The sequence below is a fragment of the Muscardinus avellanarius genome (genome assembly GCF_963383645.1).
Source record: "Muscardinus avellanarius genome assembly, chromosome: 8".
NCBI classification, from domain to species: Eukaryota; Metazoa; Chordata; class Mammalia; order Rodentia; family Gliridae; genus Muscardinus; species Muscardinus avellanarius.
Genome location: NC_137794.1, coordinates 70,217,532 through 70,243,218, shown reverse-complemented (window position 1 = coordinate 70,243,218; position 25,687 = coordinate 70,217,532). Strand labels below are relative to the sequence as shown.

General features: G+C 37.6%; 1 pseudogene across 1 annotated transcript in view; it reads left to right on the top strand.

Moving 5' to 3' along the window:
* The first annotated feature begins 239 nt into the window (after positions 1-239).
* The window catches only part of LOC308266075 (amine sulfotransferase-like), a 44,334-nt pseudogene continuing 18,886 nt past the window's right edge, over positions 240-25,687 (top strand). The window contains exons 1-6 of the transcript in view: positions 240-372; positions 4,273-4,326; positions 7,280-7,488; positions 11,087-11,213; positions 15,572-15,633; positions 24,240-24,437. The product of the transcript in view is annotated as an amine sulfotransferase-like (transcript). The remainder of the gene's footprint in view (positions 373-4,272; positions 4,327-7,279; positions 7,489-11,086; positions 11,214-15,571; positions 15,634-24,239; positions 24,438-25,687) is intronic.

The window sequence follows — 25,687 nt, the reverse complement described above, 5'->3', positions numbered from 1 at the left end:
ACCTCAGAATCCAAACTTCAGAAGCTTTTTTCAGAAACAGCATGATCTTCATACCCTAGAAAAAGTAATCAAAATAAAATCACATTTATTAAATATTTTCTTATTTATACAGTAATGAGATATGGAATGAATAAAAATATGAGGTAGTAAGAAACTAAATGTAGAAAGCATGGACTCTGACCTCCTCAACAACATCTTACCCAGGTTAACTAAGCCCAGCAGCACAGTCATTTACTAGAATGCTTCTCACTCATCAGCTAAAGCAAACTAACAAACTCCACGGGGACTATTTATTCCTGAGGAACATATTCATCTGCATCATCCTGAACATGTTATTAGAGTTGAATTTGCTTCATCAGTTTAACTGCCACAGTGAGTAACAAACAGGTTGGTTTAGAACCCCTCTCAAGTCTCATTCTCTCTTCCACATAATACATATATTAACCCTTATTCTTCCTAAGTTTTTATTTCCTCCCTTTTGGACTTCCATGAAAGAGTAAGAAGAAATATAGATGTACTTTTTATTTATACAATCTCTTTCTCTTATATTCATAAACAAGATACAAATATGACATGACTTACCAGTGCCCAGTGCCTGTGCAAATGGTCCTCATGCCCTTGTTTCTGTGACAGGACAGCTCATAAGTCACTCTCCTGAGACCATAAAATACCCGTTGAGTGACTGTACACAATAGATAACAAAGAATAAAAGCTCCATTCAAAATATGTGGAAGCTGCCTGGCACTCTTTACTGGCATGGAGAGTTTGTGGAATCGAGGATGATTTTTTAGGGTGTGTATGTGGCATTGGAGACTTTAGGGGGGACCAGATAGGGACACACCCTTCACTTTTGCTTTTTAATTCTAGTATATTTTTTACTTATGGGCTTTATTTATCAATGTTATGCAGTGTAAACTCTCCCTGAAAATCTAAAGACTGAATTTTCAACTCTCTACCTGATTGTACCAAGACCAGTCATGGGGAGCCATCAGTCCTACTAGTCTATTCCCATTACCCAAGAGTTTAGGTGAGCTGGGCATGGTGGTGCACGCTTGTAATCCCAGCATTTGGGAGGCTGAGACCAGAGGAGTGCAGTTTACAGAAAGCCTCAGCTACTTAGTGAGGCCCTCTGCAACTCAGACCTGGTTTCAAAATAAAGAACAAAAAAAGGATGGCAGGGGGTATAGCTCAGAGGTTGAATGCCCCTGGTTTCTACCCCCAGACTCTCAAAAAAAAAAAAAGTTCAGGTGGCCTGTATTTCAGACTATAGAGAGGAAACTTCTAGCAAGCTTGATGAGGCTTTAATTCTGTCCTTCAGTTGTTTATCAAGTAATAGCTTATGAAGACTTTCCCCAGGTGATCTAATAGTGATTTTTTTGTTCTTACTCTGCAAAATAGAAAAATTTGACTTGCTTCATTGACCAGGCAACCTTGATTGTTGGTAAAGAAATTAAATATTTTTAAGTGCAGTTTAGAGAAAGCTACATTTGTAGCTTTTAAACAAATACAAAAACTTGCCATGCACAAAATTTTTTAAGGTTATTTTTGTTTGTATTTATTTTTATGTGGATCATATTGATACTGGCATACATTCAGACTGTGCTTGGTGCCCTCTTCCCCCCTTCCCCTTCCCCTCCTTTCAACAATAAGTGTCCAGGTTAACTATGCTACATTCATACTTTTACACATATTCGAGTGTAGCTTCTCCATTAATCAACCTCAGCCTTTTTCATCTCCTATACTTCCATTTCAACTTTCCTGAGTTTTCCCCTCCATTATCTAGAGTCCCTCTGGTATTCCTAATAGTCTCTAGTTTGGGCATATTAGAGAAAACATATGTCCCTTCTCTTTCTGTGCTTGGCTGATCTCACTTAACATAATGTTCTCCAGGTCTTTCTACCTTCTTGAGAATGACCTGATTTTGTTCTTTATAGTTGAGTAGAATTCCATTGTGTGTATCTCCCATAATTTTGCAATCCATTCATCTGTTGATGGAGACCTAGGTTGGTTCCATATTTTGCCTATTACAAATTGTGCTACTATGAACATGGGTATGCATATGTTGCTGTAGTTCTCTGATTTCAACACCTTTGGCCAAATACCCAGAAGTTGTATAGTTGGATCATATGGTGGATCCAATCCCAGTTTTCTAAGGAATCTCCACACTGATCTCCATAGTGGCTGAACTAGTTTGCATTCCCACCAACAGTGTAAATGAGTTCCTTTTTCCCCACACCTGGCCAGTATTTGTTATTTTATTTCTTTGTGCTTGCCACTCTGATTGGGGTTAGATAGAATCTCAGTGTCATTTTGATTTGCATCTCCATGATGGCTGATGCTGAACATCTTTTCATGTATCTACTGGCCATTTGTATCTCTTCTTTTGCAAAGTGTTTATTCAACTTATGTGTCCATTTCTTGATTGGGTTATTTGTTTTGCTAGTGTAGAGTCTTTTGAGCTCTTTGCATATTCTGGATATTAGCCTTCTATCAGAGTGGTGGCTGGTAAAGATCTCCTACCATTCTGTAGGCTTCCTCTTTAGGTTCTTGATGGATTCCTTTGACAAGCAGAAACTTTTTAGTTTGATGCCATTCCACTTCTTAATTCTTGCTGTAATTCTATGCACTTTGGAGGTCTTGTTGAGAAAGTTACTGCCTGTGCCTATATGTTGAGCCTATGCCCTAATAACTTCACGGTCTCTGGTCTAAGTCTTTGATCCATCTCGAGTTGGTTCCTGTGCACGGTGAGAGGTGAGAATTTAGTTCCATCTTTCTACAAATGGATAGCCTGTTCTCCCAGCACCATTTGTTTAAAAGGCTGTTTTTTATTCAGTGTATGAGTTTGTATGCACAGAATTTTTTAAATTAAATAATGTAGGCTGGGAGTGGTGGTGCACACTTGTAATCCCAGCATTCGGGAAGCAGAGACTGGAGGATCGCAGTTTGTGGACAAACCTCAACTACTTATTGAGGCCCTTCACAACTCAGTGAGACTCTGTTTCAAAAGTTAAAAAATGACTTAAAAGAATGTCTTGTTTTCAAGTCACTTTACCACATTTTCTCTGATGTGGTGCTTTATAATTTCTGTCCCTTCTTTCTATCTTTGCAATAATAAAAATTGCTTAAGCTTAAAAAAAAAGACTAAAGGTCTTTTTTTGAGCTGAGGGTGTAGCTCGGAGGTACAATGACCTTGGGTTCCATCCCCAGTAGAGATAATAATACTACTAATAAAATAATAATAATAATAATAATAATAATAATAAAATAATGTAAGTATACATTGATTTTAATTATTAGAAACTCAGGGAGTTTCTCACCCATTTAGATTTTCAGTAAAGATTTCTCAGGAAGATCTAGTAGAAGGTTAGGATGATCTAAATTATAAAAAAAATCTGTGTTTAGATTTTTGGCTATTTTTACTTATTTTTATGTTTACATCCAATTTCTAATTTTAAAATCTCATGTTAGAAATTGTAAAATTTTCTATGCAATATCTTGTGCTATACAAGTCAAACATTTATAAAGTAAAACCCACAGGTGTTCGCCAGGCAGAGCATTTTCCATTAATGATTTGAAGCAAAACCTCAAAATGCAGATCTGATATGCTTCTTCCAGGAACATTAAATTCTTCAATGCTCTAGAAAAAATAATCAGAAGTAAAAGCACATTCACTAAATAATTTCTTAATTTTATAATAGGTAAACATGCAAGAAATAAAAATATTAAGTACTAAGAAACTCTGGATAAAAAGAACGGACTTTGTGACCAATTTTTCTGTTATTAAATCTTCCCAGCTATGCTGGCTGGATAACCTTAAATAAGTTGGCTCATATTTCCATGCCTTAATTTCTTCAACCTGTGTGTTCAGAATCATGGTAATCCTTTCATCAAAATAGTTTTTAGGAGAAGCTATCTAATTTCTTCATATAATTGTTTCCTCATCAGACTAGTTACGATAACAATAGATACAGCAATGTTGGTTTATTTTTTACTTTTAAATAATTTAATGTATGTGATATGCTTAATTTAATAATTAATAATTTAATGTATGTGATGTGATAAATGGTTTGGTACACATAAGACACTGAAATGCTTGGTATATATTGAAAACTCAATAAATATTAGGCATGTCTTCAAAAAATTAAGAACTTAAAATAATTTTGTTTTCACTTCTAGATTAAAAATATGGACAATACAGATGCATACTTATTTAACTTTAAAGGCTATAATTTTTATCGTCAGCTAGTGAACATTGATATACTAAAAATATAGAAGATTTTGAAATTAGAGACAATGATGTCTTTTTAATCACATATCTCAAATCTGGTAAGTGTATGGCGTGGAGCATCTGAGGCTTCTTTTGATTTGGTGGTATATGTGTATAAAATGTTCTTTTCCAGCATCAATAGCAGCCCAGCCTTCATGTAGAAAAACATTAAAAATCAGGAAAAAGTTAAATAAAAGCCAAATCTAGGATATAAGGACATTTGCAGTGCCTATATTGTCAATTCTGATGGAAACTATGAATAAATCAAATGTGGAGGCAAGATTAGGTATTTGGCAAATGCTCACCTGTTACCTTGATCTATGGGACAGATCTGAGGCATTAAAGGTTTTCTTTTCTCCAGATTTTAAATGCTTTATTAATTAAAGGGTCTATTCCTCATAAAGTTTCATTTTCCAAAAAGCTAATAATCTTGAGCAATATTCCATGAGAAGCTCTTGAGCAGTAGAATCTACTAGGAAGGTTTTATTTTGTTTTGTTTTGGGGGTCTTTGAAAATCCTAAGTATAAGGAAGTGTGAAATACAATCCTGTTGGGTCCCAAGAGGTACTGAAGACTTTCCTAATGGTGACTTCTACTTTAGCAGGGGGTAAAACCTGGAAGGTTTGCTTTGAGTTTTTAAGTGTTATATGTAAACTAAGTGGTAAATCTGTAGTTATTAAAAGTTTCACATACATTTTTGGCTTATTCAAGGTATAGCTGTCTCTGAACACCACAAAAAGTTGGTCAAACCTGGTTTGAACAAAAAATTAAAAAATGTTTTCTCACTATATGCTTTGCTCATTCAAGTTCTGCTTTGTCCTTACAGCTTTAGACACTTAAGTATATTACTGAACAGGATGGGCAATGTGAGGAAGTCATTTAATCTTACTGTAGATTCTGAACCCAAGGCTTTGATGATCAAAACCTGAGAAGGTTCTAACATTTTGCTTGTATATGCAAACTAACTCATAAACCTGTCATAGTTTTATAGATGCTGACAGAGACAAGAGACTCCTGGGTCACAGAGGATTTTGCCAGTCATGGCATAGCTGATAGTGGAACTGCCTCCCACCAATCATTATGAATCCCAGACATTAAAAGTTCCTTTTGGATCATTTTGATGAGAAATTGTTACTCTAGGGTGAAATACAGCTTGCCTAGTGTGTGACCACGCCAATGTCTTGATAATTACAGTAGAAGTTGATGGCCTTGCTTATTTTGTAAATAAAAGAGATCATTTCGACTGGGCATCATGGTACACACTTGTAATCTCCATGCTTGGGAGGCTGAGACAGGAGGATCGCACAGGTTCGAAGCCAGCATCAGCTACTTAGTGAGGCTCTCAGCAACTTAGTGAGACCCTGTTTCCAAATAAAATATAAAATAGGTCTAGAAGTATAGCCCAGAGGTAGAAAGCCTCTGAGTTCCACCCCCAGGACCACCAAAAGAGAGAGAGAGAGAGAGGAGAGAGAGGAGAGAGAGAGAGAGAGAGAGAGAGAGAGAGAGAGAGAGAGAGAGAGAGAGAGAGAGAGAGAGAGAGAGAGAGAGAGAGAGAGAGAGAGAGCCAACTCTAGCATGATAATCTATCCAAAGTTCACATCACAAGGAATACTAAAATTTGGAAGCAAGATAGTCTGTTCAACAAATGGTTTTGGCAAAATTGTTTAACCATATGCTGAAAAATTAAAATAAATCCCACTTTCTCACCCTGCATAAGAGTCAATTCAAGATGGATCAAAGACTTGGAAACTAGACCAGAGACCTTGAGGCTCCTTGAAGAGGGCATAGGTCCAACACTGCAACACACAGGAACAGATACAAACTTTCTCAACAAGACCCCAAAGGTGCAAGAAATTAAAAGGCGAATCTATACGTGAGATTGCATGAAACTGAAGAGCTTCTGTACAGCAAAGGAAATTGCCAAGAACCTCAATTGAAAGCCAAAAGAAAGAAGATTTTTTGCCACTTATTCTCCCCCAAAGAAAACTAATATCTAGAATATACAGAGAACTCAAGACCTCAGCCCTCAGAAAACAAATAACCTAATAAAAAATAGGCAAGTGAATTAAATAGACATTTCATGAAGGAAGAAATTCAAATGGCCATAAATGCATGAATAAAATGCTTACCATCTTTGGCAATCAGAGAGATGCAAATCAAAATTACTCTGAGATTTCACCTAACTTCAACTAGAATAGCAATCATTCAAAACACAAACAACAACAAATGCTGATGAGGATGTGGAGAAGTGGGAACTCTAAAATATTGTTGGTGGGATTGCAAATTAGTGCAACTACTTTCTAAAACAGTATAGAGGATCCTCAGAAGAATGGGAATGAACTTACCATTTGATCCAGCAATACCACTTCTGGGTATCTAACCAAAAGAAAGGAAACCAAACTACCAAACTAATGCATGTATATCTATGTTCATAGCTGCACAATTCATCATTGCCAAACTATGGAACCAGCCAAGATGTTCATCAAAAGATGAATGGATTACAAAACTATGGGATATGTACACAATGGAATTTTACTCAGCCATAAAGAAAAACAATTACATCATTTACAGGGAAATGGATGAACTGGAGGATATTATGCTAAGTTAGATTTGTCAGTCACACAAAAAAAGAAATCAGACATTTTCTCTAATATGCGAAAGCTAAGGAGAAATGGGTAACAGGAGGAACTCTAGATAAAGAAGGAGATCCTATAGAGGAAAAAATAAGGCAACCTAACTGAGATGGGAACTCTATAAAGCACATGATGTACTTAAACATATCAAAGTCAGTCACTAAGCCAAGCATGGGAAGGAGGGGTGGGAAGGGAATGGGGTGGGGATTGGGTAAGGGCTAATTGGGTGCTATGTGCATGTATGGCTACACAAGTCTTTTATCCCATTAAGATGTATGGCTACAATGCACCAATAAAAATTAAAAATGATAAATAATTTTACTGTTAATATTTATTTACAATGACTTCAGGTTTGAAAACAAGATTATTTATTTTTACAGGTACTATCTGGACTTAGCAGATACTATGCTTGATTTATTTTGAGGGACATCGCAACAGAACTGAAAACATCACAACAATAGATAGAGTCCCATTCCTTGATTCCAATGATCACAGTTTGAATTTCTCTGAAGTACCTTCTCCTCGCTTCTTTGCTTCTCACATCCCAAATTATTTAGCACCAAAAGGTCTGAAGAAGAAAAAGGCTAACGTATGTCATAGAGCTTAATCAATTTTGCACAGACAAAATCCCTGCTTTAATATTGTTCCCCATCCCCATGCATCCACACTCTTTTAAATTCTGTGATTCTTAGATATTCAGGATATTGTCTTGCACGTTAAAAATATATGAAGTTATAAAGGCACACATGTATTGAACTATTGCACATAGAATTTGCACTGTAATTGTACAACATATGGCAAAGTTTCTTGTACATCAGCACAAAATATTCCATTCCTCTTATGGTTGCCTGGGATTTTATTGCATGGCTGTGTAATATTTAATACAGATTTCATGGTTAGGTAAATTATATGTATTGTGTTTTAATAAAAAAAATATTTTGAGTTTCGCACTTTATTATTCTGGTGCCATGTTTCACTGAAGTGAAGTTGTCAGATTAAAATTTGCTACTAGTTTAAGTGTTGGCAGCCATTACCTACCTGCCTTTACAATGTATCAAGCTTATGCTCCATCAAATAGAATATGAGTATGCTTCTTACCTCACATGCTTATTAACAGTGGAAGTTATAAAATTTTTCCAATATGATAGAAACAAATCTCATTCTTGAGTAAGTTGCACACTTTTCATTTAACTGATACTGATTTCCATTATAGGCTTTTATGTATACTTTCTAATCTTTGCCCATCTTTCTTTAGTTTGTCTTATTTACTGGAAGCCTTTATACAATGCCAATTTCATAGCTCACTTTTAAAAATTATTGGAAGCTTTTTATCTTGTGTAACTAATCTGTGGGTAATTCATAACTGGTGATGATGCTTTTCAAAGAAATCACACCCCCACACAACAAAAATTCTGCAAATACTCTACAAATTTTTTCTAATTACCTTCATTTTAATTATTTACTCGATTATAAAGGGTGCCTCGTGCTGTATGTGCTGTGAGATATGAACATTGCAACTTGTCCAAGGTTTGCCAGTTGGCCCAAAATACTTTCTTAAGGCTTTCACTTCAGTAATCCCCACTCTTTTAAAGTCTGTATATTGACAGCCTAAATTTCTATCATCCTCTTCCCAATCTGCAGTCTTTATTTCAAAAATGAATGCATTGTCAAATATGTGGAAGTACTTGGTTGTTCTTCATATTGTAACTGATAAGATAGATTCTCCCATAAACTTTTTAAAAAATATTTTAATAACACAGCGATTTTTAAATGTTTATTGTAATTTATATAGATTGATTATGGGACAACTGGCACTAAGATTTTCCTACATTCCTCCAGCTTCATCCTATGGCTCTTGTTTATCATGTCTGATTTTTTTTCTTTCTTGTATACTTGACAATGTCCTTAGAATATTTTTTGTACATTCTATTTAAACTGTAAGACACTGAACATCATAGTACAACATACTTTTTGTGACCTTATCAATTTACTCCAATTCTGTGAAGTATTTTTCATTCATCTTGTAATGATTAAAATGTTTATATTCTCTCCTTTTTAGCTTTCTAGGACATAAGGATTTTTCTATTTTACTGAGTTTGTGTCCTATGAAGAATTAGCTTTTTTGTGAAGTATAATATTTACTTTGTTGATTTATGCTTTCAGTTTAATTATTTTTCATATTTTATTCACATTTTAATCTTAAGTGCTTAGCATATCTGTTTCCATTGTTTATCTTTAAGACATTAACAGTTTAAAATGGAGAATATCGCCAGGCATGGTGGCATATGCTTATAATCCCAGTGCTTGGGAGGCTGAGACAGGAGGTTTGCAGGTTTGAAGCCAGCCTCAGCTACTTAGTGAGGTTCTCAGCAACGTATTAAGACTGTTTCCAAATAAAATATAAAATAGGTATGGGAGTATAGCTCAGAGGTAGAAAAGCCCCTGGGTTCCACCTCAGTACCATAATAAATAAATAAATAAATAAATTAATTAATTAATTAAAATGGAGAACATTCTTCTTAAGCTATGAATGTAATTCTGTCAATGTCTAAATAACTTGTCATTTCAGTTTTACTTTTCTAATAGTTTCCCATTATTTTGATGATTCTTTATTTGCAAGAATTGTCTTTTTAAAATTTCTCATTGCTACTTATCACCAAGAACTAGGGCTTTAAGAGTTCCAAATTTTAGCATTTGTTAAGAATTTTTATGTTCTACAACTATATGAGAAAATGAGATAATTTTCCGTGTTGGGCACTACTACACATATAGATGCAAGAAATTTTTTAAATCACTTTTGTAAATTAGTTATAGCATTCCTATTTAGTCTTATGCCTAAAGATAAATATCTCTCAAAATCTATAATATTGCTAAATCAAAATATTTACAGATTCAACTAAATTTTTTTCTGTTCTATCATCACAAAAAATCATATATTGTCCTGTTACGTTGTGTGGCCTTACATTTTACTTAATTTTATGTTGTCCCTTATTTTTGTTTTTGCTGGGATTTTGCCATGTTCTTTTGTTTATTCTTGACTGTCAATGTTATTTTTACAGCTGCGTAATTTAGAAATTGTATAAGTAATTCTATCAAATATCAACTTTCCATTCCTTAAAAAATTAGTTTACTCAAATATTTTGCTATTAGAATATGCTGTTATAAACTTTCTTGAATATGTTCCCAGTGTGCATATTCATGAGCTTTTCTAGAATATATATTCAAGAATGTAACTGCAAAGCTCAAGAACCAGGATGTTCATCCTGATGGGGTGATGGTATATATTGTAAGAAAGTAGGTATATGCTGAAATTAGTCATGGATGTTTTTATTTTGATATTAATCTTCAATATCAGACTTATAAATTTTTGCCAAAGTAGTAGTTATAAAATGGTATCTCAAACTAATCTTAATTTGCATCTCTACACTCACTAATGAGATTAAAAATGTTTTGATAGGTTATTGATCACTATTATTATTTATTCTGAGAATTATTATCTTTTCTCCAACTTTTTTATTAATTTACTTTATACAGCTTCTGGGTTCTAATGCATTGCTACTTATATTTGTTGCTCATATTTTGTGGCTTTTTTTGTAACATTATGATACATTGTAACAGCATTTTAAATTTTAAGATAGTTGAACTGATCATTTTTGTTTTAAATATATTTTTTCTTCTTTAAGAAATTATTTCTTGTTCTAAGACCAGAAATGTGATTTTTATATAAAGGATTTTTTACATATTTAAATCCTTAATCCATTCATAAATGAGTTTTTAATTGTGATATGAAATATGTTTTTTTTTTTTTGCTTCTTCTACATGGGTAGCTATTGTTTTCCTCCAATACTACCTTGGGTATACATAAGTTATTATGTAATATTCATGGAACCACAATTAATGCAGCCTCTATAAAAATTAATTTTCAGTAACTGTCAATAGAAATAATTTAACTTTGAGAAATTTGGCCTACATTCTGTCACACATCTAAAAGGTCATGTAAATAAAATCATTTGAAAAACATTATAATAGCAAAAATATTGCTATTCCACCTAAATCCTAAATTTCCATGACTAGTAGACTGAATGAAAATAATTATGATTCATTAAGGAAAAAAACATTATGTATGTGTTAAAAACATTTATGATTAACCAAGAGTTGTTTAAATTATTTCATAATTCTTCCTGCAGATTCTTTATATCTACAGAAATCCTAAAGATGTTATGGTCTCTTATTTTCATTTTTCAAATTGGTTTCATTTACCAGAAGCAACAGAAAACTTAGAACATTTCATGAAAAAATTTTTAGATGGAGAAGGTAACTATGAATTGATTTATCAAGAAACTTAGGGAATGTATTTTGGAGAGACAGAGACCAGCAATGCTAGAAAATAAATTCTCATGTGTTACTGATATAAACCAAGTTAGTCTGCTACCCAGTGGCGTTTCTGTTCTTGTCAGGACCAGTGTGCAAAAGGCATATAGTATAACAAAATATTGTGATCTGACCGTAAGTTATAAATATTCTAGCAATTCAAAGGAGCTAGAGAGGAAGGTTAGTCCCAAAGCTTCCAGAATGGCTAATGTTGGGGTGAGTGCCTGTGCTCTACCAAGGACCCTGAGGGGGTCTTCATAAAGCAGCTGTGGATTTGTTCACTCTACTTCTAAGGAACATTGAATAATACAAGATTGTAGAGTGTGGAATCAGGACCTCACTCATTTAGAGGACTCCCCAAAGATCTTAGAGAATAAGAACATAAAGAGAGCCGGGAGTGGTGGCGCACGCTTGTAATCCCAGCACTTGGGAGGCGGAGGATCGCGCAGGTTTGAAGCCTGCCTTGTTGGCTTAAGAGACCCTGTTTCCAAATAAAAGATATAAAATAGGTCTAGGAGTGTAGCCCGGAGGTAGAAGGGCTTCCAGGAACCCCAGTACCACCAAAAAAGAATCTAGCTGAAATAATGAATGTAGATAAAATTGAGTGGCGGAAGGATGGAGGAAGGGACTGAAAGATAGGAAGGCAGGGAGGTGGAAGGATGAGGGGGGAATAAAGGAAGGGGAACTAGAACCAATGACTGAGGAAATTTAACTATCATGGGTAATTTTCACTGAGAGAGATGAGCTCACCAAAGAATCAGAGAGGGGTAATCAGACAGGTAGAAAGAAAACATGGAGTGTGTGGCACCACAAAAACCAAGTGAGTGTGCCAACAAAGTTCTTTAAGATCTCTTACAGTAGCCAGGCGTGGTGGCGCACGCTTGTAATCCCAGCATTCAGGATGCTGGGACCAGAGAATCGCGGTTCACAGACAGCCTCAGCTATTTAGTGAGGCCCTCTGCAATACAGTGAGACCTGGTTTCAAAATAAAGAATAAAATATAGGGCAGGAGGTGTAGCTTGGAGATTGAATACCCCTGGGTTCCATCCCCAGACCCACATGCACACAAAAATATCTCTTACAAATCTTTAAGGCAGCCAAGAAATCAAGTGGGAATGAGAGTTTAATACACTCATTGAATTTAGTGACATGATTATAAATTGAAAATCCCAAATACATATCACTGGCCCAAACACACATATACTACAACAGTCTTCTGCATACCTATTTTATATTTAATATTTAAATTTCTTTTCTTTTCTTTTTTTGGTGGTACTGGGGTTTCTAGAAACCCTTCTACCTCTGGGCTACACTCCCAGATCTATTTTTATACATTTTTTATTTGGAAACAGGGTCTCTTAAGCCAGTGCAGTTGGCTTCGAACCAGCACAATCTTCCTGTCTCTGCCTCCCAAGCACAGGGATTACAAGCGTGTGCCACCATGCCTGGCTTTAATATTTAAATTTCAAACAAGTGTGTCTATGAGAATTGGTCACCTCCCCTGCAAATGTTGCTTCTTCTTGTATGAAATTCACATTGATCCAGGTGGACTAAACCTAAAACTAGACCTCATAGTTAATATTTATATCACTATTCCATCCTCATTTAATCAATAAATTGATGTCATCTTAATTATTTCTCTTTATCTGTTTTGAAAAATAGAAGTTTATCTCAATTTATATTGGCTGTTCTGTAGACCAAGTCACCAACATTTCCTTATGTTTAATACAGCAGCCATCCTACCAGGTCTACCTGCTTCCATTCTCACTTGTTTCATTTATTTTTTTAAACTGAATTATCACCTCAAGATACAAATATTATTCCTTCCTATTCTTATATTTGAGTTTCCCCACAAGAATGTGCAGACACAAAAACATTTGTAAACAATAAAATTATTTGGAAACTTGGACTAATTGGCCAGGTAGTAAACTATACAAAATCTCTTGAACATATATTTGTTTCATCTTTAGCATACTATCTCTTAACAAAGACTTTCACCAAATATTCCTTTTCTCTAACCTTCTAAGTATCCCATTGTTTGTATTTTGATCCAAGTGCTATACAGCCATGAAAATATTTTTTTACCAGATTATAGGGAAAGAATTTTCTTCAAAAATTTTTGTGAAAGACCTTTGTCACTTCATTTTTTCACCTTTAAAAGACTTTATAAAGATTCAAATGTTCTCAAGCAATTAGATATCCATCAAAGTTGGAATCTATTTTGGAGTCTTCCCTTGCCTGCTCCTTTTCTCAGAAATGTCTTACTAATTTCATAAAATATAGTTCATATCCACTTCTACTGTGATAATCTCACCAGAACAACCAAATCCAGTGCACTTTATTTCAGGATTTTGCTCATTTCTTATTGACTTAGAGGCGATCTTCCTGGGACCACCATGACTATGCAGAACCTTTGTCCACTTTCCTGCCCCAAGTATCCAGCAGTATATAGGCAAAATGAAGACAATTATATCTATCATTTTTTAATTTATTTTTACTGGTGCATTGTAATCATACATCACATTGGAATATAAGACTTGAGAGGATATACAAGCACACATCATCCAATTAGTCCTCATCCAGTCCCCATCCCATTCCCTCTCCCTCCCTCGATCCCATGCTTGTTTGGTGATTAACTTTGATACATTTGTTTACATACCTCTTGTGTTTTAAAGAGGTTCCATCCTCCCCTATCCCATACCTTCTGATTGGTAACCTTAATTGCTTTGCTATAGGGCCCTTTCTATAACTCGACCTCTTCCTGTTACCCCATTCCTCCTAGTTATTGCTGATTAGGGGAAGCATCTGGTTTTTATTTTCTGCGATATTTCTCTGTGCATGCCACCTTGCAAGTACTGATTCCACTCTTGACGGCCCCAGTAGTGGCCTGGCTACCAGGTGGACTGATTCAGACCTTGCTGGCTCCAGCAACAGCCTTGCCTCATGGGAGGCCCCGATTCTGGCCTCGCTGGCCCCTGCACCAGCTTAAACCCTCGGCTGGTTCCAATTCTGGCCTTAAAGACCCCAGCACCGGTCTTGCCTCAAGGCAGGCTCTGTCCCAGCCTTGCTGACCCTGGCACCAGCCTAACACCTCGGCAGTCTTCTATCCTGGCCTCGGAAGCCTCAGTAGCAGCCTTGCCTCCTGTCAGGCTCCGATGCTGGCTGCAGGCCCCAGCACCAGCCTAACCCCTCGGCAGGCTCCGATCCTGGCCTCAGAGGACCCAGCACTGGCCATGCCTCATGGCAGGCTTCGATCCCGACCTTGCTGACCCAGGCACCGGCCTAACCCTTTGGCAGGCTCCAATTCCGGCCTTGGAGGCCCCAGCACTGGCCTTGCCTTATGGCAGGCTCTTATCTTGGCCTTGCTGGCCCCGATACCAGCCTAATCCCTCGGCAGGCTCCGATCCCAGCCTCGGAGGTCTCTATATTGGCCTTGCCTCATAGCAGGCTCTGATGCCGGCCGCTGGCCCTGGCACAGGCCTAACCCCTCAGCAGGCTATGATCCCAGCCTCGGAGGCCCCAGCACTGGCCTTGCCTCACGACAGGCTCTGATCCCGACCTTGCTGACCCTGCTACTGGCCTAACACTTCAGGAGGCTCCAATCCCGGCCTCGGAGTCCCCAGCACCGGCCTTGCCTCATGGCAGGCTCCGATCCCAGCCTCGCTGGCCCCAACACCGGCCTAACCCCTTGGCAGGCTCTGATCCTGGCCTCGGAGTCCTCAGTAGTGGCCTTGCCTCAAGGCAGGGTCCGATGCTGGCTGCTGGCTCTGGCATTGGCCTAACTCCTCGGCAGGCTCCAATCCCGGCCTTGCTGGCCCCAGCACCGGCCCTGCCTCACGGCAGGCTCCAATCCCAGCTTTACTGTCCCCTTCGCCGGCCTCACCCCTCAGCAGGCTCCAATCCAAGCACCCTCTTTGCCCAGCCATTTGTCCCACGTTGTCGAGGGTGCATGGTGGTAGCATTCTGCCTCTGGGGTTATTACTTCAAAAGTTCCAGGTGTAATGCATCAGATCTCTGACTCCCCTGAGTACTGGCCACTGCCATTGCCACTGCCTCCACCATTGCAAATCTTTCCCAAGCTCTTTTTCCACTCTGAATGTTGTCCAGTGTTTCTAAGCATGCACGACGGTAGCATTCAACATTTGGTGTAATTTCTCCAAAAAATAAGCTTGGTAGGATCAGATTTCTGCCTCTCCTGAATACAAGTCTCCACCGCCATTGCGGTGACTGCTTCCAACACTGCCTTCCTCCTAAGTTTCCGCTAAACTCTCTCCTAACAGGTGATGTCCATGATTCTTAAGGATGTAAAGAAGAAGCAGCCCTCCTTCACAGGGAAATTTTCCAAAAGTTCCAGTTCATTTGGGTAAGCTTAGTCTGCATCTCCAGTATCCTGGCATCATTAACGGCCTTCTTGACCCCTCTCCGATATTTTTCTTTTCTCTTTTCTTTTTCTTTTCCTTTTTTTTTTTTTTAAATAAGAGAGGACAGTATGTGTGGTTTGAGGAGATTGTGGGATAAGTAGCACTGTGGCCTGGGTCCCAGTTCTTCCGGGGCTCTGGCGTGCCCCGCGCAACCCCTGCCCAGGGCCCAGGGCCTTGCGACCCAGGTCCCGGTTTCTCTAGGGGTCCAGCGTGACCCGCACAACTCTGCCCAGGGCCCAGAGTACTGCGACCCAGGCCCCGGCTCTTCCAGGGATCTGGCGTGCCCCACCTGACCCCTGCCTGGGGCCCAGAGCCTTGCGACCCAGGCCCCGGATTCTCCGGGGGGTCTGGCGTGCTCCGCGCAACCCCGCCCAGGGCCCAGGGTCCTGTGACCTGGGCCCTCGTTTCTCAGGAGGTCCAAGTGCCCTGCATGACTCCGCCCGGGACCCAGAGTCTGAGACCCAGGCCCCAGTTCTTCCGGGGGTCCGGCGTGCCCCGCACGACTCTGCCTGGGGCCCAGAGTCCGGCAACCTGGGCCAGCTTCTATCTATCATGTTTTAAAACTTCTATGTAAGTGGCAACATTTAAAATAAAACCAAAGGAGGGGTAAGGGGAAAATGGCGACCAAGTAAAACAGCTCCTATGAGTATTGCTGACACTCGATCTCCATAGCACCAAAAATAATGCCATACGGAGACAGGAAATACTATCAATAGAGAATTAAAAGCTATAAATACAAGAGGCAGAAGAATAAGAAGATTAGAACAACCAGAGAAGCAGAAAATAAATTGGTTCACTGCGGTGGTGGCCCCCGCACCAATGCCATCTTGCCTCACAGAACCAGACTCCAGGGAAGAAAAGCAAAGGAGCTGAAGTGACCAGTTGGAGTCCAATAGGATATAATCCAGCAGTTCTTTCAGCGAGAAGACGAGCTAAAATTTTCACCAGCCAAGCCCATCATGGTCTCCAGGGGTTCAAAGCAGAGCTCAAAACCAGACAGATACTCCAGCCTCACAGCCAAGAGTGTAGCAGTGATGCCATATTCCAATAAGCAGTGGTGAGTTCACCATGCCCATGAAAGCTCCAGTGAAAGTTCCAGCCCAGCACCACTACAATAGCAAGCAAAATACAGCCCCTCCAGGAGAAATCCAAGTGTTTCACCCTCAGGGACTCAACCAGCTTTGATAAACTCCCTGACTCTGAGAACTAGTGGTTCAATGCAGAGCAGGAGTGAGGGGTGGCAGAAATTAATACATTCTAGTTGCAGTTACCTGAGGAAAGCCCCCAGCATGGCACCCTCAGAGTCTGGCGCAACTGTGACTAACTCCCTGGGTCTGAGACTTTGTGATACAATTCAGGGAAGGAGTGGTGGTGGCAGAGATTACCACACCCCCCAGAGATCCAGAGCACAATAAGTGAAGACGTGGTGAACTGGAAAAGAACCCAGAGAAGGTGGGAGTGTGATCTGCTGTTGATCATATCAGAAGCTCAGACAGACTCAGGCTCAGATCAGTGGAAAGTGTGGGGGGAATCTTATGCCTAATTCTAAACCCAATGAGTAGGATCTCTGGGAACACCACAGACCTCCCAATTGTAATGAACAGGGAGAAGTCAGACTAGCCTAGCCCTAGCTGTGTAGAACTGAGACTCCTACATTGAGTGTGGTCTCAGAGGCAAACACTACCAACAAAGGCAGGGAGAGACCTAGACTCCAAATCTGTGGAAAGTGTGGAGGGTGACCTTCACTCAATATTAAATCCAACCCTATTGATATTGACCATCTGCGTACACTGAGAAGACTCAGAGAACCAGATTCACAGAAGGAAAGGTGCCAGTAGCACTCAGTATCTACACAGAAAGGGACTGCTGAATTTACTTGTAGAGTCGCATCAATTTATTGTTGAGATTGTTTGGGTTTTTCAGTCCTTTTTTTGTTTGTATACCTGATTGCTTTTTTTTTCTCTTTTTTTGGAGGGTATTTGTGGGTGTTTTTATGGTTTTCTTTTGTTTTGTTTTTAGGATTTTTGTTTTGCTTTGTTTGTTTGCTTTTGTTGTTTTTTAACCCTCATACCAAATCCTCTCCCAAACTTCTTCCTTTGCACAAGTTTACTCTTTCCTCTCTATTCCTCTTCTATCTTTTATTTTATCTCTCCCTACTCCTGTATTTAATCCAATTCATATCACTATACCAGAAAATATACATTGGTTACTAGAATTCTACTACATTGGCATTCTACTACATTCAAATCTGTAGTATGTACTACCTTAACAAATTCATAATTCATATTATTCTACCCTATCTGAGACCTACCCTGTTCTTCCATTTACTCCTTCACTTCCCTCCTGACTCAACCTTCACTGTTTAAAACAACTTGCCCTGGAATATACTAGCTGACACCTAGATACTGAGAGAAATCTACCAAAAGGAACAGGTACAAACTTCTGAAATCATGGGAAAGAGGAACAACAACAGAGCAAAGAGCTCTCACAACCCCACAATAACATATTCTGATAGCCCAGAAATGCAGAGATTTCCAGAAGATCAAATCAGGAATGTAACTGTAGAAATAATTCAGGATTTTAGAAAAGAATTTAGAGATAGTCTGAAAGAAATAAAGGATGCAATCATTGAAGTAAAAGCATCAATTCAAACTATAAACAATTGATTAAACCACATAGAGAATAGAATCTTGCTCCTAGAACTTGATCACTCAAAAAACGAACACATAGTTTATAAGATAAAGAAAACAATTCATCAACAAACACTGGACATTGAAGAAATATGGGCCTATCTTAAGAGAGCTAACCTAAGAATTATTGGCATAGAGGAGGGAAAAGAAGGTGAAACCAAAGGAATCAACAATCTCTTCAAAGAAGTAATAGCAGAAAAATTTCCAAACATAGAGCAAGAGATCGATACACAGGTTCAGGAAATGTACAGAACTCCCTTTAGACAAAATCTGATAAAATGTTCCCCATAGCTCATAATAGTCAAAATGACCAATGTGGAAGCCAAGGATAGAATATTAAAGGCAACAAAAACAAAAGGCCAAGTGACATTCAGAGGAAAACCAATTAGAATCATTCCAGACTTCCCAAAGCAAGCCATGAATGCCAGAAGGGCCTGGAGTAACACTTTCCAAACTCTGAAAGAAAACAATTTCCAGCCAAAAATTTCCTACCCAGCAAAATTATCTTTCAAATTAAATGGCAAAATAAGAAACTTCCATGACAAACAGAAGCTGAAGGAATTTATGTCTTCAAAACCAGCACTAGAGATATACTCAGAGATTAACTACAAGCAGGAAGTGGTGGCACACACTTGTACTCCCAGCATTTGGGAGGCTGAGAGCAGAGGATCATGGTTCACAAACAGCCTCAGCTACTTAGTGAGGCCCTTGGCATCTCAGTGAGACCCTGTTTCAAAATAAAGAATAAAAAAAATAGGGCAGGAGATGTAGCTTAGAGGTCAAATGCCCCTGGGCTCCATCCCCAGATCAAGATCAAGATCAAGATCAAGATCAAGAGAGAGAGAGAGAGAGAGAGAGAGAGAGAGAGAGAGAGAGAGATTAACTAAAAAGAAGAAATAAGTAATACACACCAGAACCAGAGAAACAAGAACTTTCATCCAGCAAACAACTAAGCAAAAAATATTTCAGTATTTCAAACTGAAATAAAACCTTAACATGTTAGGAATTAAAAATCATCTCTCAATAATCACACTGAATGTAAATGACCTCAACTCCCCAATAAAAAGACATAAATTGGCAAAATGGATTAAAAACAGAACCCATCTATCTGCTGCTTGCAAGAAACACACCTTACAAGTAAAGATAGAAACAAACAGGGTTAAGGGCTAGAGCAAGGTAATCTATGCCAATGGAACTCTAAAGCAAGCAGGAGTACAAACTATAATATTGGACAAGTTAGACTTCAAGCCCAAGCTTATTAGAAGAGACAAAGAAGGTCAATTTTTACTGGTAAAAGGAACAATCCAACAAGAGGAAATAACAATAATCAACACTTATGCCCCAAATATAGGAGCAACCACTTTCATAAAACAAACTCTATATGACATTAAAACATACATAAATTCCAATACAATAATACTGGGAGACTTCAACACCCCTCTCACATCATTAGACTGATCTAGACAAAAGGTCAGTAAAGATGCCTCAGAACTAAAGAAACACTATTAATCAAATGGACCTGTTGGACACATATAGAATATTTCACCCAACTACAACGGAATACACATTTTTCTCAGCTGCTCACGGGACCTTCTCCAAAATCGATCACATCCTGGGCACAAAGTGAGCACTAGCAAATTCAAAAATTGTGACATACTTCCTTGTGTCTTTTCAGATCATTATGGAATGAAATAAGAAATCAACTATAAAAAGACCCAGAGAAACCACATGAACATTTGGAGGCTGAACACCACACTTCTGAATGAAGAAGGGGATGTAGAAGACATAAGAGGTAAAATCAAATTTCTAGAAACAAACAAAAATAAAGATACAACATATCAAAACCTCTGGGACACTTCGAAGGCAGTATTAAGAGGAAAATTAGCTGGGCGTGGTGGCTCACGCTTGTAATCCCCGCGCTTGGGAGGCAGAGACAGGAGGATCGCGCTGGTTCGAAGCCAGCCTCGCTGGCTTAAGAGACCCTGTTTCCAAATAAAAATAAAATAGGTCTGGGAGTGTAGCCAGGAGGTAGAAGGTTTTCCAGGAACCCCAGTACCACCAAAAAAAAAAAAAAAAAAAAAAGAAGGAAAGAAAGAAAAAAAAGAGGAAAATTTATAGCACTGACTGCTCACATAAGAAAAAGAGAAAATTATCAAATAATTAACCTAATGACACATCTCAAAGCCCTGGAAAAACAGGAACAATCTAACCCCAAAGCCAGTAGAAGACAGGAAATTATTAAAATCAGAGCAGAAATTAACGGAGTAGAGAATAAAAAAAATACAGAAAATCAACAAAACCAAAAGCCAGTTTCTTGAAAAAATTAACAGATAGACAAACCACTAGCCAACCTAACTAAAAAAGAGAGAGAATCAACCCAAATTATGAACAGAAGAGATGAAAAAGGAGATATTACTACTGACAGTGTAGAATTCCAGAGGATTATCAGAAACTACTTTGAAAAACTATACTCCAACAAAATGGAAAATCTGGAGGAAATTGACAACTTTCTAGATAAATACAACCTTCCTAAACTGAGTCAAGAAGATATAGAACACTTAAAACCAACCAATAACAATCAAAGAGATTGAAACAGCAATATCCTACTCTTTGGGTATAGTGTTAAACATAGGTCTCTCCCTACACTTCCCTCTGATCAGAGTCTGAGTCTTTCTGAGCCTCTGGTATGTCCAACAACATACTAACTCCATAATCTCTGGGGTGAACCACAAAGTCTCAGACCCCAGGAGTTTATCATGCCTGCACAAGCCCCTGTGAGTGCTGTGCTGGTTCTCCCATGGGAACCATGGCTTCACTTACAGTGTTATTGAGTGCCACTCTGGATATCTGGAGGGTGTGGCAAGCTCAGCCACCACTGCTGCAAGTTGAAGGCTCTATCCCCTCCTTCACAAGTTAAACTGCAAAGTCTCAGACCCAGGACATTTATTTTGGCTGCACAGGTCCCTGGTGGCACTGTGCTGGGCTGGGCATTCTCCTGCAGGAACCACAGTTTCACTTATGACGTTGGGTGTTGTTTTGCACTGCTCTGAATCTCTGGAGGGCATGGTGAGCTCAGCTGCTGCTGCTTCAAGTTATAGCTGATGTTTGAGCAGGTGGAACTGATGACTTACAATTCCAATATCTGCAGCTGCTTACTTGGATGTTTTCCTGATTTTCCCTGAAGTTGGTTGCTGTGAGGCAAGATGGTACCACTATGGCACCCATGGCCAAGAGCTTTAGTAAATTCTAAAATCTTAAAGTGTTCTCACTTCTCCACATCCTCACCAGCATTTGTTGTTATTTGTGTTTTAGATGATTGCTAGTCTAGTTGAAGTTAGGTGAAATCTCAGGGTAGTTTTGATTTGCATCTCCCTAATTGCTAATGATGTTGAACATTTTTTCATACATTTATTGGCCATTTGAATATCTTCTTTTGTGAAGTGTTTATTTAGTTCATTTGCTCATTTTTTTATTGGGTTATTTGTTTTCTTAGTGTAGAGTTTCTTGAGTTCTCTGTATATTCTGGATAATAGTCCTCTATCCGAAGAGTAGGTGGCAAAAATTCTTCTATTCTGTTGACTCTCTGTTGAGGTTCTTGATAGTTTGCTTTGCTATACAGAAGCTTTTCAGTTTCATGCAATCCCACATATTGATCCATCTTTTAGTTTCTTGTGCCTTTGGGGTCTTTTTGAGAAAGGTTTTACCTGTGCCTATTCATTGTAGTGTTAGACCTATGCCCTTTTCAAGGAGCCTCAAGGTCTCTGGTCTAACTTCCAAGTCTTTCATCCATCTTGAACTGACTCTTGTGAAGAATGAGAAAATGAGAATTTTTCCCATTTTTCTGCATATGTTTAATCAGTTTTTCCAGCACCATTTGTTGAACAGGCTATCTTTTCTTTTTCCAGTGTATTTTTATTTTGGCCCCTTTGTCAAAAGTCAATTGGTTTTAAGTGCAGATTTGTGTCTGAATCTTCTATTCTGCTCCATTAGTCTATGTATGTACTTTTTGTGCCAGTACCATGCTGTTTTTTATTACTATGGCTTTGTAATATATTTTGAAGTAGTTATTGTGATTCCTCCTGCATGATTTTTGTTGCTGAAAACAACTACATTGTTGGTGGGATTGCAAATTAGTGTGACCACTTTGGAAAACAGCATGGACAATCCTCAGAAGAATGAGAATAAACTTACCATTTGATCCAGCAATACCACTTCTGGTATCTACCCAAAATAATAAAAACCATACTACCAAATTAATGCATGCATGTCTATGTTCATAGCTGCACAATTCACCATTGCCAAACTATGGAATCAGCCAAAATGTCTATCAACAGATGAATGGATTACAAAACTCTGAGATATGTATACAAAGGAATTTTACTCAGCCATAAATAAGAAAAAATTACATCATTTACAGAGAAATGGATGGAACCAGAGAACATTATGCTAAGTGAGATTAGTCAGTCACAAAAAATAAGAAATTGATGCTCTCCCTAATAAGTGAAAGCTAGGGAGAAAATGAGTCATAGGAGGAACTCTAGATGAAGGAGAAACTACAGATGAGCAAATAAGGTGACCTAATTGAGGGGTATTGGGAAAGGAAAAAGGAAAATTACCTAAAGTACAAGATGTACATTAAAAAACATACCAAAATCAATAACTAATTCAAACATGAGAAGGAAGGAGTGGGGAGGAAATGAGACAGGAATTGGGTAAGGGCTAATTGGGTGATATGTGCATGTATGCCTCTACCATCTTGTACTCCATCAAAATGTACAACTACAATGCACCAATAAAAATTTAAAAAATAAATAAAATCTTAAAGTGTGAAACCTCCAAATTTACTTTTACATTTTGACTGCCTATTCAGCATTCCTTAAGATTTCACATGAATTTCATGATAGATTTTTTTATTTTTGAAAAAAAATCTCATTGGAATTTTGATAGGGATTACACTGAATCCATGAATCTTCATGTATAGCATCTTAAAATTATTGTTTTCCAAATGATGAATATGGAATATTGTTTCATTTTTATTTTATTTCTTTTCATAATGTTTTGCAGATTTCAGTAGACAAATCTCTCACCTCTTTTATTAATTCCTAAGATTTTTATTCCTTTGACATAATTTTCAATGTAATTTTTAAAAATTTTCTATTAGGTTTGTTCACTGTAGAATAGTAATTTAACTTATTTTTGCATGCTTATTTAAGTTCTACATCCTAAAATATTTTAAAACATCATTCTAATATAATCATCGTTCTAATATAACTTCTAATCATTCTAATATAAACATCGTTCTAATATAATTTTTGTGCTGTTGTTAGGGTTTTCTGAATGTGTTTAGGGTCTTCTGAATGCATAGTTTGTTGTCTTCTGGCAGATCATTTTACTTCTTTATTTATTTATTTTGATGCCTTTTCCCTTTCTATTGCTTAATTTTTATGGCTAGTATTTCTAGTATTATGATAAATAAAAGTGATAAAATTGAATTGGGCTTATTCCAAATTTCAGATGAAAATCTTCCAGTTTCTCCAGTTTGGCATGGTGTTACCTCTAGGTATTACACACGTGACCTTTCTCATATTGAAGTAGTTTCTTTCTATTGCATATTTATTGAGTATTTTTAATCATACAAAGATATTTGACTTTGTTAAATGCTTTTTCTGCAACAATTGAAACAATCATTTCAGTTTTACTTTGTACTGCTCAAATGATAAATTGCATTGATTAATTTTGATTTATTGAATGTTCTTTCCATCCCAGGGCTAAATCCTCCTTGATTCAGCTGTGTGTGTAGCTGTAACTCATGTATCCTTCATAAGATGGATAATTTTTCATACCCATAACTCTTTTAGGATCTCAGAAGCTCAGTGCTTAAAAGCAGCAGCTTTCTTGAGAAAGAACTGAGTGAAGAGGGTGTGGATGCTGTTGTGAGACAGGCTGCATTTCAGAACATGAAGTCTGACCCACAAGCAAATTATGATAATATAAAAAATAAAGTTGGAACAAGACATGAGGAAGGAAGTTTCCTACACAAAGGTGATGAAGGCTCAGTGGTTTTCAGTAGAAAAAATGTTGAGGGTCCCCTTGAACCTAGGAAAAATAATCAAGGCTTCTGATATTTCTCTGCAACTGATATGGCACTCGAATATGGAGAGGATCAAACACCCTAACTGAAAGTGGGCCTGATGAGGTTCTCAGGAACGTACAGTGTTTTAGTTTAAAACCTGATAGTAACTTGCTCAATATGTATTGCCCGTTTTCCTTCTAGGTCACAAGACTCTACTCTTTAAATTTATTAGTAGTCTTATCTGAAAGCAATGGATATATTAGTCTAGGGAAACGCTAATCCTGTTTTCCTTTACGTCTTCTAGACAATTTTAGGAAGTTGACTTAATATGTGTTGTTGAGTAGAAAGAACTTTAAATGATTATTTTCCTTATTTGTCAGATTGCTTCATCACAAAACCTAGAGTGATATCTTAACAACCCTATTTGCTGTGACTTCAGTTATTTTAAAAACGAATTGCAGTCTTACTACATTCTGGATTTGTTAAGAATAAATATATTTCCCTCCTAATTGATAACCTTTAAGTTCAAATCACTTAATTTAATCTTTTAAATATACACCATTCTAAACTATAATTTGACTTCTATTTTATTCCTATTTTGTTTCATAACTTATTTATAACATCAATATGATGAATATTGATTTTATGAATAATCATATATCTCCTTGAAATTTTCCTAAATAATGATTTTTTAATATCTCCTTTTCTTTTTTGCCATTGTGTGTATGTGTGTGTGTGTGTGTGTGTGTGTGTGTGTGTGTGTGTGTGTGCGTGCATGTGGTACTGGGGATTGAACCCAGAGGCATTCTACCTCCAAGCCATAACCCAGCCCTTTTTATTTTTTTGTTTTGAGACAGGATCTTGCTAGGTTGCTGAGAGTCTCACTAAGTTGCTGAGGTCGGTCTCAAAACTGTGATCCTCCTGTCTCGGTCTCCCAAGTACTAAGACAGGAGCCTTTTGTGACATTTATTATTAACTCACTCTTCACTCCTCAACTTGAGCAGAACACAAAGGCAAACTCATCCCCATACCCTTGCTATCTATTTAAAATATCAATAGTAATGTTTACACAAGCATAACTGATGAGAAATCATCATTTTTCATATAGGAATAACATAGTGATGGTTTCAAACTTTTATCATGTAAAACTGCAAAAATGAAAGTTCTGGTCCCCTATGTGACCTCGTCTTCACTGAATGAAAATCTTTGGATTTAATTTTTTCATTTAAAAGT